We start from the raw sequence: 13,386 nt of genomic DNA, 5'->3' as shown, positions 1-13,386 counted from the left end.
TTCTCGGAGGTGATTGTGGTCTGCCACCGGTGAAGGTGACGGTCACCTTAGAGGGGTGAGTTGAGGTCCCCTGATACTTAGGGAGGTAACAAATGAAGTCTATGCCTAGCAGACAACAAGCAGTGGTGAGAGGGTGGGGGAGGTTGGGGTATGGACCTGGGTGAGAGTCTGTGTGGGGGAGACACTGCCGCATTGAGGTTCTCCTGGGAGGTTCTCCTTTTGCATTTTCCTATAAGTATTGTAGTACAGGGGGGGGCGTGGCCGGATGTGATCGAGGCAGGACGTGCTTCAGAGGAGCTCCCGCAGTATCCTGACACTTTCCCTATTTGGGGCTATTCTCCTGCCTATCTGCGGGTCACCTACAGTGGGGGAGTCCTTGTGCACCTCGGGATGCCCACTTCGGCCTCTAAACCGCAGCGCAGAAAGCAATCGGGCCAGAGACAAACCCGCTCCGCTCGCGGCCTAGGACAAGCCTCCGCCATCTTGGACTCGTCATCCGTCCCTCAGCGTGCTTTAGGAGCGGGCGCAAAAATGGATGCGGGGCAGCAAGGAGCGGTTTCTCCTCCGGCCATACAGGTACCCATCTCCTTGCCTCCTCCACCGCTGCAGGAGCAGGACCAGCGCGCCATCACGGCTCCCATCCTGGCAGCCATTGATAGTAGCAAAGCGGCGCTCATGGTCAAGATCGATCACCTTGCCTCAGAGTGCACGCTGATCAGCCATGACCTGGACAAAATGCGGGGCCACATAACTACTGCGGAGGAACGTATCTCTGAGGTGGAGGATAGTACCCACGCTCATGCCTCGCAGCTGGCGGACCTACAGCACCTGGTCAAATCCCTGCAACACAGAGCTGACGATGCGGAAGACCGCCAACGCCGTAATAATGTACGGGTGGTGGGACTCCCTGAGGGTGCGGAGGGGACCAAACCGGCCATCTTGGTTAAGTTCCTGAATTATAGGGACCGGGACATGCTGTTATCGGAGGCCAGGAAACACCAGGATCTGCACTTTGAGAATACCCGGATTATGCTCTTTCCTGACTTCTCCGCTGAAACCCAGAGGAAGCGTCGATCGTTCACCGAGGTACGCAAACGACTCAGGGATAAAGAGAATAAATACAGTATGTTGTACCCAATTCGGCTCCGGATCCAGTACAATGGCGCAGTTAAATTCTACGAATCGCCGCAGGAGGTCTCTGACTGGTTGGATGGTCTGCGCTGAGGTGCCGCTCTGAGTCTATCTCCTTCACTGGATCGTGCTTGTGGTTCCCTGTTTGCTGCACGGTGGGCCTGTGCCTTTTCCCTGATGAGGTAACAATCCCCATTTGCTTCCTGTTATGCCCCTTGGCTGCCCTGTTGGTTCCGGGGGCTCCTTTGGAGTCTTTTCTTTCATCGCACACTAAGAGACTGCCGAACTTTGATTACATTTGACACTCGTCCAAAGTTCCAGATGTTGGGAAGTTATGGGCTTAAGCCTCATACTGGCTGGACTGTTGCTAGTTTTTTTTGTTTTTTGGTTGCTGGTATAAGGGCATTGGGGATGGTTTGTTGGCAACTCAACCCTCTACTACTTCAGACTCGGTCATTTTGGATCCTTTTGCTGCTATTTACTCTCAGTTCACATCTCCATTATTGTTTCTGGTGGAACTTTTATTTTTCTGGATCCCTCCCGTCATTTTTTATAGACTCTCATGGCTGATACCGTACGTTTCCTCTCATGGAATGTGAGGGGTCTGAACAATAAATATAAACTGGCCAGTGTCTTCCAATGTTTAAAAAAGGCGAAGCCACATGTCCTCCTCCTGCAATAGACTCACCTGGATGGTAAACTAGTGCTCGCCCTAAAAAAAAACGTGGATTCAAAAGGCGTTTCATGCCACCTACTCCACTTATGCTAGAGGTGTGTCAGTACTTATCAGTAAGTCCATACCATTTTCCATCCACCAGGTGATCTCGGACCCGGGGGGACGATATGTGGCTGTGGTGTTGGATCTGTATTCCTTCAAATTTATTTTGGTTGCAATTTATGTGCCTCCTCCTTTTAATGTTCAAATGTTGTATGACCTGCCTGATAAGCTCTCTGCATATGCTTCCCTGCCTACGTTATTAATGAGTGATTTTACTTTCAATGATTTTTATTGAGTTTTCAAACACAAAGAAAAACAGTAACAAGGTAACATCCACATAAGTGCAAAAGTACAGTCTGGTAAAACAGGAACAGCTAGCATGATAACTACAAAGACCGCTATGATAATTCGGGAAGTAGTGAAACGAGACCTGTCCTTGCGAATACCAAAAAGTGCTGAAAAGGCTATAGAAACGGCCAATCGCCGTAAGGCTTGGGGAGTCAAGACAGGATGAGGGGAAGGGGAAGCATATCCAACATGTCCGAGTGCACCTCCCCAGACCGCCCGCACCAGGGGACAAGCCCCTAAAAGGTGGCGACACATTCGCCCCCTGGGCAGGATGTCAGTAGAGGAGCCCCGATCCAGTGTACAGGATTGGTACCTGAGCAGACTAGCGAGGAGGAGAAATAGAAGAAAGAGAAAAGAAGAGAAGGGGGGAAAAAAGGTAGAGGGCCCTAGGTCAAGCGAGAGGTAGCTATCAACAAAGATCCACATTAACAAATTTAGCCCAAGGTTCCCAGGTGGATTCAAATTGAGCCACTCTGTCAGAGAGGATGCTGGAGAGTTTCTCCTGGGCCATGATCCAGGAAATTTTCAATTTGGCTTCCCTAACTGAGACGCGTGACTTCTTCCACGCCCTGGCTATGGTCAATTTAGCCCCCAGCAGGATAAAGTGAAGAAGTTTTTGGGACGATTTGGGAATACCAGAAATCCTACTATTAAGCAGGGCTAGCTGAGGTGACTGGTCTATTGGATGATCCAGAACCTTCCGGGCCATACGAAATACGGATGACCAGAAGGAGCGGAGCCTCGGGCAAGACCACCAGGTGTGGAAGAAGTCTCCCAGCATATCACAACCACGAAAACAGAAAGCAGAGGCAGTGGGGTACATACGGGCTAAACGGGTAGGAACCAGATACCAGCGAGAGAATAACTTTACATTGGCTTCAATCAGAGAGACATTTACAATACCTTTAAAGGCGCGGTGAAATCGAGTGCTCCAGTCCTCCAGCTCCAGCTCCACTCCAAGGTCCCTCTCCCATTCGAGCATGTATTTCGGTTTGTCAGTAGTGTCGGAGAGGGCGCTATAAATCAGGGAGATACCCCCTTTAGGGTCTTCCGCCTCCGAGCACCATCGCTCGTAGGAGGTGACCTGGGGAGGGTCAGGTTTCGAGTACCATATAGAATTAAGAAAGTGAGTAATCTGTGTGTGTGTGGCGGAATCTCTCCGTCAATGGCATTTTAAGAGAACTGACACAGTGAGGGAAAGATAAAGGCCCCATAGAGTTGAAGAAGTGGCCTATTCGGAAGAGACCCTTGTTGAGCCACCAGCCGAAGGTCCTGATGTTAAGTCCCGGTTGTGAAAGTTTGGGTTGTGAAATAGATGCGTAAGTGGTTTCATGGGAGAAACGAGATTGGGGTGTTTAGAAAGGGTGTCATGTAGGGAGAAGGAATGCGACAGCGTGGGGGATAGGATTGGGGTCTAGTTTTAGGAGGCCGCCAGGCCAGAAAATCTAGCGTGTGGTTCGGGGTCGCTTGTCTTTCTATGTGTACCCAGTCCGGTTTGCCCGAGCGCCTATAGATGGATGAAAATTGGGCTAGCTGGGCCTCTTGGTAGTACCAGCGGAGATTAGGGAGGGCAAGACCCCCCCTCTCCCTTGAGCGATATAGCACAGATTTGGCGAACCTGTGACCCCTGGAACCCCAAATAAATTTAATTACTGCCCCTTGGAGCTCCGCTAAATGACCGGAATTAACCGGGATAGGGAGAGAGCGGAATAGATACAGAATCCTGGGGAGCAACGTCATCTTAACCGCATGGATTCTACCCAACCAAGACAGCGAGTGCGTGGACCAGGACATCAGATCAGCCCTAAGTTTCTTGATCAGGGGGGGATAATTTGCAGAGTAGAGGGACGCAATGGAGGGGGTCAGGTGAGTTCCCAGGTACGGTATCGAGTCCGCTTTCCAGGTGAAAGGGAAAGAGGCTTGCGCAATAGCCAGCTGCGAAGAGTCGAGGGAGACATTCATGGCCCATGACTTTGACAAATTGACCCGAAGGCCAGACGCGGCTCCGAAATTTTTGAGTTGATCCAGTATAATAGGGACAGAGATAACAGGATTTGTGACGAAAAGCAGCATATCGTCCGCAAACAATGCACATTTATGCTCCCTGTCTCCACAGCGAACTCCAGAGAAATCACTATTATGCCGAAGAGCTATCGCCAGCGATTCAATTGCTATTGCGAATAACAGTGGCGAGAGAGGACAACCTTGACGGGTGCCTCTGGTTATAGGGAAAGGGTCAGAGTAGCAGCCATGCAGGCGCACTCTGGCCGACGGAGTGGAGTATAGGGAGCGTAAGACGCTCGTGAAGTGGGGTCCGAAACCCCACCTCTCGAGCACCCCAAAGATGTAGGGCCATGTCACCGTATCGAAAGCTTTTTGAATATCGAGGGATAGGAGAAAACCTTTCTGAGGGGGACCACCGTCCCAGGCTGAGTTTAGGACCGTGACCAGATCCACCGCTCGGCGGATCTGATCAGTGCCCTGCCTGCCAGGTATAAACCCAGCTTGGTCCTTGTGGACATAGTGTGAAATAAAACCATTCAACCTGTTCGTGAGGAGCTTGGTAAGAATCTTTATGTCGTTGTTGATAAGAGATATAGGCCTATAATTGGAGATATCACTAGGATCCTTAGAGGGCTTGGGGATAACTGAAATAAGGGCAGCATTAAGGTCCGGGGACAGCGGGGCACCTGAAGTAAGGAAATTAAAGAATTTCGACAGGTAAGGGGCTAAGGTATCAGAAAACGTTTTGTAGTACACAGGCGAAAAACCATCCGGGCCCGGGGCCGAGGAGGTTTTCAAATTTTTAATAACGTCCCGGACCTCATTAACAGAAATCGGATCCTCCAGGCTCTGCCTGTGTGGTGAGGAAAGCTTAGGGAGAGGGATTGCGTCCAGGAAATGCTCAGCAGCCCCTGCTGTGCCCAGACCCTCATCGTACAAACCCGAGAAGAATTTGTGGAAAGCCGCCATTACCGGGGTAGGGTTTTGGGACAGAGCTCCAGTAGGGAGTCTAATTTTAGGAAAGGCCCGGGTACGAGCACGGGGGGTAAGTTTAGAGGCCAGGCGGGAACCTATTTTGTCACGTTCCGGGTAAAAACGGGCACCGGTCCAGCGCAGATGCTTTTCGGCAGCCATGGTCAGAGCCATATTCAGGGCTAACCTAGCTTAATCGAGAAGACGCAGCGAGTCTACCGTGGGGTTCCGTTTATGACTTTTGCGCAAAGACTGGAAAGAGAGCTCGAGAGTGAGCAGATCGGCCTTCCTCTCCCGCTTGAGCTTCGATGCCAATTGTATGATATGACCCCGGGTAACGGCCTTGTGAGCCGCCCAAAGGGAGACCGGGGAGATATCATCCACATCATTAAGCCTGAAATATTCCTTAATCCCGTTATCGATCATGGTGCAATGTACTGGATTAGAAAGCAGCGATTCGTTAAGTCTCCAGTAAGACGGAGGACCAGAGCGAGACGGAATGATAAATGAAAGAGAGACTATAGAATGATTGGACAAGGGGGTATCACGAATCTCAGACCTGAACGCATTTGGAATGAAGGGAGCAGGGACGAAGATATGGTCTATCCGTGCATATGTGCGATGGGGAGCAGAATAATGTGTGTAGTCCTTCGAGGTGGGGTGCAATTCCCTCCAGATATCGACCAGACCCATAGAGGAAATCATCTTGGCAACCCTAGAGCTCTGTCTAGGGGGCTGTTTGTAAGGGGAGGACGCAGGTCTGGATTTATCCAGGCTGCGGTCAAATGCTAGATTGGAATCACCCCCAAGGATCAGGGATCCCACAGTGTGTTGGGAAATAAGGGACAAGCTCAATTTTTCTCCGCCTTGGCTGACCTGGTTAGGAGCATAATAAGAAACAAACGTAAACGTCTGTCCTGCAATGTCTCCGATAAGGAGAAGGTAGCGTCCATTGGGGTCACAAACTGTCTTGGTTGGGGAGAATTTTACCCTGCCCGAGAAAAATATTCCCACCCCCCTGGTTTTAGAGTCAGAGTTCGCCAAATAAAACAGTGGGTACTTAGCATGTATAAAGGAGGGGTTGTATGAGGAGGGGAAGTGGGTTTCCTGTAGGAACAAAATGTCGTAGTGTGCGGAGTGATAATATTGGAACAACTTACGCCTCTTGAGGGGAGAGTTGAGACCCTGGACGTTATGCGATGCCAATCTTAGCGGTGGAGGACGAGTGTCAGAGGAAGCCATAGGGACGACGGGTGAGCCACTCGGAAGAAGGACCTGCAGTGGGAGCTGCCCGGGGAGGGCTATCAGGGTGGAGCCAGAGCCAGAGGATCCCAGAAGTTCGTTGACCTAGGACAAAGGTGGGAAGAGCGAAAGAAAAGAGAAAGAAGAAGAGGAGGCCCGAAGGGAAAGGGACAGGAGAGGGGAAAAGCACATGTAGAGAAATAACCATTAATGCAGACCATAGAAGAAACCATACTGATGCATTCACATTAGCAATCTCACAAAAACGTGACAACGGGTCACATCCGAGGTCACGCCCAGGCAAACAGCGCCCGGACGGGACCCCGGATAAATTCCCCAGGAGCCTGAATACAGGCCTCAGGGGGGCACCAGAGGAGCACAAGACGATCATCTCGTGCGACCGCTGGAGCATGTGGAGTGGCATGACAACCGCTCCGGCAAGGGCTCAGAAAGAAAAGAAATAAACTTGGAGACAGCATAGCGGGGGGAGGAGCCCCCCCACCACGCCCTCCATACAAAAAAAAAAATGATGGCACCATACATTTATGAATCTCAAATAGGGCACCCAAAAAGCAAAAAATAACGCAAAGAAAAATTATTCAAAAATGTAGAAAAAGGCAATAAAACTATTATAGTAAAAAAGGTACAAAACAGCAGAGTCAAAGTCCGGGACCAAAAATCACTAAAAGTAGAACTGACATCAGGTCCGGCCAGCCAGAAAAACAAGGATGGCTGGAAAAAAAGTGCAGGGCTTCCCAGCGGGGGTAAGAAAAATAGGGTAGGGCACATGGAGCTACAACGAGAGACTCAGGGTGGTCCGGACTCCTTAGACCTCTTGTGTTGTTGCTTCTGCCACAAGGGGACCAAGGGGCTAGATGGTGTGGGGCGCTTGGAGGATGAAGATCTCTGGGACCCAGAAAGTGGAGCGTCCTGGGAAAGGATGCCCAAATGAAGGAGAAGTTTCTCGCCGTCCGCCATGGAAGAAAAGCCGTAGGTTTTTTGATGAAACGAGAAACTGAGGCGGAAGGGGAAGGACCCCCAGTACTTGACGTTCTTCTGCATGAGGACCGTGAGCAAGGGCTTGAGGGATCGTCTCCGCTGGATAGTGAACGGTGAAATGTCCGCAAAAATTTGAATCGAGTGTCCCATGGCGGTGAGCTGGGAAGAAGACCTGGAAAGTTTCATAATTTCCTCTTTCACTGAGTAGTAGTGGGGCTTCACAATAATGTCTCTGGGGAGGCCATCCTTGCGAGGGGGCTGCAGAGACCTGTGGGCACGGTCTAACTCAAGGCGGTTTGCAGAAATGCCAGGGATCAAGCCAGAGATGAAGGATTGTACAGCAGCCGTGACATCCGTGATGGATTCCGGGAGCCCCCGGATCCTAAAATTGTAACGACGGGATCTATTCTCCAAATCTAATGGGTGATTTTAATGCAATTTTGGATGGTACGTTGGATACTTCCAACCCCACCCGATAGGCCTCGGTGGATCTTGTTGCCTGGGCGGCTGCTCTGGACCTTGTTGAGCTATGGTGTTGGAAGCATCCTGATAGAAAGGAGTACTCCCACCTGTCCACTACGCACCGTTCAGCGGCCAGGATAGACCTGGCCTTCGGTAGTGCTTGTTTTCAGTCCCTCTTGACCGCTGCTGACTACTTGGCTGGAGGGGTGTCTGATCACAACCCGCTTCTCTTGACAGTGCACCTCCATTTGGGGGCTGGAGAGCGGGGCTGGAGGCTGTCTCCGGGCTGGCTTCAGCATGAGCAGGTTGCCTCTCACCTTGTACAGGCGATCCAGACGTACTGGGCGAACAATGCAGACTCTGCTGAGCCTGTGGTGGTTTGGGAGGCCTTTAAGGCGGTGGCCAGGGGGGAGTGCATCTCGGTTATTAAATCTGCTAGAGGGGATCACAATGGGGAGCTTCGGTCCTTACAGGAGGTGGAGAGGGAGAAGGCGCAGGAACATGCTGCTTCACCATCCGACTCCACTTACACCTCCTTGCGTTTTTTGAACGTTTTTTTTTGTTTTTTTTAAACGTTTTTCTATGTGATTGTCGGTCCAGGTCTTTGTGTGTATGGGTGAGTTCACGGTACACACGATGGGCTGGAACTTCAGCTTGATTTTTATATTTAAATCACCACTGAGATGCCCTTTGGGGCTGAGGTTAGGTGATTAATTGAGTTGCGCACAACTGCTGATTGTTACCGCCCCCGGTACACCTGTTTTCATTGGGGCGGTCTATTTAAGATCTATAGTCAGCTACAGTCATTGTAATGATTAAGCACAAGATGTATGTGTGAAACGCGTCTACGAGACTTCATGCTGGTGTCTTTGGTGTCATCACTTGCAACTTTTTGGAAATAAAGGTATTTGAAACCTATTGGAATCCCTGGATGTGCGGCTAATTCTTTTCCTACAAGTGTTCCCACGGAGGGGCCGGGGCCAGCACTCTACTAGGATATCCTATCTCCTGGCAATCACCACACACTATACACCTGGAGCAGTGTCTTTTCTTTCTTCAGTATCCTGGCTTCTCGCAACACGCTAGCTGGGTGTACTGCTTTGATTTATTGGCCGGTGAGTTTTGCTATTCCAATACAGCAATATGATTGATGACACCATACCCTCTGACACCAGCCGCACCTTTCGTTTGTTGGGCGACAACCCACTGAGGACTAATGCACACGACACCTTTAAAAATAAAACGGACAATGAAGTCGGCTCAATACGGTTGTTGTTTAGGAAACTGGAGAAGAGCATGATAAAGGAGATCCGGGCGTTTTGGGAATCAAGTTCCCTTTCAGAATACTTGTTGACTGAACGTATACCATGAGGATTAAAAAATTACCAACCTTTGAGCTTTTTGATGAGTCCCTCAAAACTCAATGGACTGATGCCCTGTCTACATGCTCGAGGACTCTGATGGACATTATCATCTTATCCAAAAAGAAAGAGATGGAGGGTTTACAAAAAGAAATCTCTGAACTCCAGTTGGCTCTTAAACCCTTACAAGGTGCTAATGAGTTTGCACATCTTGATCAACGATTAAATAATGAATTGAATCGCTTAGAAAATGAAATTATAGCGAATAAGAAGGAAAAAATGTTACGTGACAAAATCGATTACGATACCAACAATGTATACATTTGGAAACGCAGGCGTAACTGGAGTGGTCTGTCCCAGTCCAACAATGGAACTAAAAAGCATGTTAGTTTTTCTGACACTGAATTGGAGCAATGGGATGACACTTTGGCCGCCACAGATTCCGAACTCTCAATGGATCGCTCATCCGCAGGTCATCAGGTGGATAGATCTACTCCGGTCCCCTCAAAAAACGGGGGCAGGGCACCCCGCCGGAACAAGAAAGGCCGGGGAGGACACAGGAATACAAGCGGACACGCCGCAGACGGAGAAAACGTTTGCACCGAGGATCGGATGAGCTATCCATCACGACGTCAGACACGCAAGTTGAAATAGACTTTTCTAATGTTCTCAATCTCTCTGATAGAGCACTCACGGGTGGAGAATTGTCTCTTTTGTCCAAAGAGACATTTCAATTTATTTGATACAATTGTGGACATTAATAGATTTGTGAGGGATTTAACGATTAAAAGGCATTATTTTTCAGCAGATACTGAGGTTTCCCTACAGTCCTTACATGTACCCACAAATCCTAAACCCGATTATGATGTGTTTTCCTTTAGGGAGTATTGTGCTATCAGAGACTTGGAAGAATTGTCTGTGAATAACGATGCAATTGGTGGTCTGCAGGTGTGTGCTGGCTCTGTCAGATCGGTTCAATTTAAATCTAAAAGTAAATTTATCCAGTAAATTCACGGTCTGCTGATATGGCTAGATTCCAAAGGGCTATTGAACGTGATTTGACGGCCCTAGCACACCAGACACAACGGGGTGAGACTTTGTGGCACGATAATATGACCAGTGAAGAGAGACTTGCTTTAAAAAATCTTAGTGAGGATGATACAATTACTATCCGTAATTCTGACAAGGGAGGCTTGATTGTTGTTCTCAATACAGAACAGTACAGGCAGGAGGCCATTCAGCAACTATCCGATCGGTCCACTTGACATTGAGTGGGGACCCCACAAAGAGATTTAGGGGTTTGTTGGTGGAATTAATACGGAGGGGCGGGGCACTGGGTTTATTTAGTCCAAAAGAAGTTGAAGCTTTGATACCTGATTGTCCTGTTCTCCCCACGTTCCACCACTTACCCAAAACGCACAAGGGGTTAGATCCCCTCCATGGTAGACCGATTATATCGGGCATTAACTCTCTTAATGAGCAGCTGGGTCAGTGGCTGGATACACAATTACAGCCTCTGGTGAGCCAGCTCCCCGGATATCTCAAAGACACCAACCACCTCCTTTATATTATGGAAAATTTCAGGTGGGAGGAAGATTTGTCTTGGGTCACTTTTGATGTCAGTAGTCTCTACTCCTCTATTCCTCACAAGCAGGGCATAGCAGCGGTGCTTTTTTGCCTTGAATTGCTGACCAATCTATCAATGGAACATCGATTGTTCATTGCTGATGTATTGGATTATTTGTTGTCACACAATTTCTTTGTTTTTGATGGGGTTTTCTACCTCCAGAGGTGTGGGGCAGCTATGGGGGCCAAATTTTCGCCCTCATTGGCCAACCTCTACATGGGTTGGTGGGAGCGGTCCCACATCTTTGGGGGTGGAAACCCCTACAGAATAGAAATTGTGGTCTATCTTAGATTCATAGATGACCTCTTGCTGGTGGTCCGCAGGGGAGTGGAAATCATGCCATCTATGTTATCATATCTCAACAATAATAATTTAAATCTTTCATTCACTGGCGCCGCGGACAGAAACTCCATGTGCTACTTGGATGTTTGTCTGACAGGTGCAGATGGCAGGGTGTACACCACTCTCTATAGGAAACCTCTCTCGGGCAATTCTCTTTTACTCGCCCAGTCGGGCCATCCCAGGCACACCATTAGGGGTATCCCTGTAGGTCAATTCCTGTGAATCAGTTGTATTTGCAGTAGTAATGAACGATTTGAAAGGGAGACACAGTCCCTTTATGTAAGATTTTTACAGCGGGGATACCCCAAATGGATGTTGAATAGGGCACTTACCATAGCTAGAAACAAAGATAGATGTGAACTAATTGGGAAAGACACTCGGCCACGAACCAACAAAAGTTACCAGCTTACACTTTCCACCCCCTTCAGTAATGAATTTAATACAATAAAACAGATCTTCAACAGGCATCTGCCTATTTTATTTTCTGACGATATCTGTTCCAAGATCTTGAAGGGAGGGGTGAATGTTGTCTCACGTAGAGCTCAATCTCTAGCGTGTTCCCTGGCTCCCAGCTTTTTCCACACTAAGGTTCCCCAATCAGTTACATGGTTAAACTGCAAAGGGAATTATAAGTGTGGGGCTGTGGGATGTGCCTGTTGTGGTCATATCCAGAATGGTACCACCTTTAGGTCCTCCGTTAGTCATAAAGTGTATGACATTAGTTCCTTCTTCAATTGCAATATCAGTTACATCATTTATTTAATCACATGTGCTATTTGTAAAATGCAATATGTAGGCAGGACCAAGAGACGGCTCAGGGACCGGTTCCAGCAACACATTTATAGCATAGAGAAAAATTTGTCCACCAATGTGGCCAGACATTTTAATGGGTGCCACAATGGGGATAAAACAGCCATGCGGGTTCAAGTCATTGAAAAGGTCAGGACACCTAAGCGAGGGGGCGATGCCTTTCGATCCCTTTGCCATAAGGAAGTATTTTGGATTTTCCATTTGCAGAGTCGCATCCCGCTCGGACTCAACTTTGAGTGGGATGTTAGCCATTTTTATGAGTAAATTTAGTGGTTGCTTTTCCCCCACCATTCTGCGATCCAGGTACCTTTTTAGATCTGATAACATATCCAGTCATGTGTTGTGGCAGCTCCCCTCTTTTTCTTCCCCCTCTTCCTCTTCCCCCCCCCTTCTCACCCTTTCCCCTCCCCCCCTTTCTCTCCCTTTCCCCTCCCCCATCCTCCCTTCCCTGTTCCTTTTTCCTCTTTTTCACATTGCTCTATGCCATGTATTTTTACAGTATTTTTATAAGATCCACATTTATGATCATGCTATTGTTCCATTATCCACATACATTTCTGTATGGGCACATTTCCACAAACTATTTCTTTGGGTATACTTTACATTATGGTTTATTCTCCTTTTAGGTGGATTACATGTGTCCGCATGGTTAATGTGTTGAGGATAGTTTCCTTGTAATGTATACATGGATGCACGAGTTCATGCATCCTTCTGTGGTGATAGTACACCATATGGAAGACATAATGATTTTATGTACCTATTTTTGTATTTTCATATAGGAAGTGTATTCAGGTATGTGCGGGTGTATACCGGCATACAGGTACATACACATACTATACAAAGGTTCTTACATTTGTTATAGTCATTATTCTTCTCTGTTTGTTACGTTGTATGTATTCACATTTTTTCCAATGATTTTCATTGGTACTTTTTACACGTTTTTTTGAACGTTTTTTTTTTTTAAACGTATTTCTATGTGATTGTCGGTCCAGGTCTTTGTGTGTATGGGTGAGTTCACGGTACACACGATGGGCTGGAACTTCAGCTTGATTTTTATATTTAAATCACCACTGAGATGCCCTTTGGGGCTGAGGTTAGGTGATTAATTGAGTTGCGCACAACTGCTGATTGTTACCGCCCCCGGTACACCTGTTTTCATTGGGGTGGTCTATTTAAGATCTATAGTCAGCTACAGTCATTGTAATGATTAAGCACAAGATGTATGTGTGAAACGCGTCTACGAGACTTCATGCTGGTGTCTTTGGTGTCATCACTTGCAACTTTTTGGAAATAAAGGTATTTGAAACCTATTGGAATCCCTGGATGTGCGGCTAATTCTTTTCCTACAAGTGTTCCCACGGAGGATGGTC

At 48.1% G+C, this 13,386-nt stretch overlaps 3 protein-coding genes across 3 annotated transcripts in view; 2 read left to right on the top strand and 1 right to left on the bottom strand.

Moving 5' to 3' along the window:
• LOC309550687 (uncharacterized protein) overlaps positions 1 to 13,386 on the top strand; it is a 411,684-nt gene that overhangs the window by 149,640 nt on the left and 248,658 nt on the right. The gene's annotated exons all lie outside the window — the stretch shown is intronic.
• LOC309549786 (uncharacterized protein) overlaps positions 1 to 13,386 on the top strand; it is a 304,712-nt gene that overhangs the window by 151,000 nt on the left and 140,326 nt on the right. The gene's annotated exons all lie outside the window — the stretch shown is intronic.
• The window catches only part of LOC309550695 (uncharacterized protein), a gene marked incomplete at its 3' end in the record, with an annotated part of 321,308 nt that overhangs the window by 226,369 nt on the left and 81,553 nt on the right, over positions 1 to 13,386 (bottom strand).

The sequence above is a fragment of the Pelophylax lessonae genome (assembly GCF_965119305.1).
Source record: "Pelophylax lessonae genome assembly, chromosome: 3".
NCBI classification, from domain to species: domain Eukaryota; kingdom Metazoa; phylum Chordata; class Amphibia; order Anura; family Ranidae; genus Pelophylax; species Pelophylax lessonae.
Note: the sequence above shows the minus strand (reverse complement) of the source record. Positions and strands in the feature narration are given on the sequence as shown.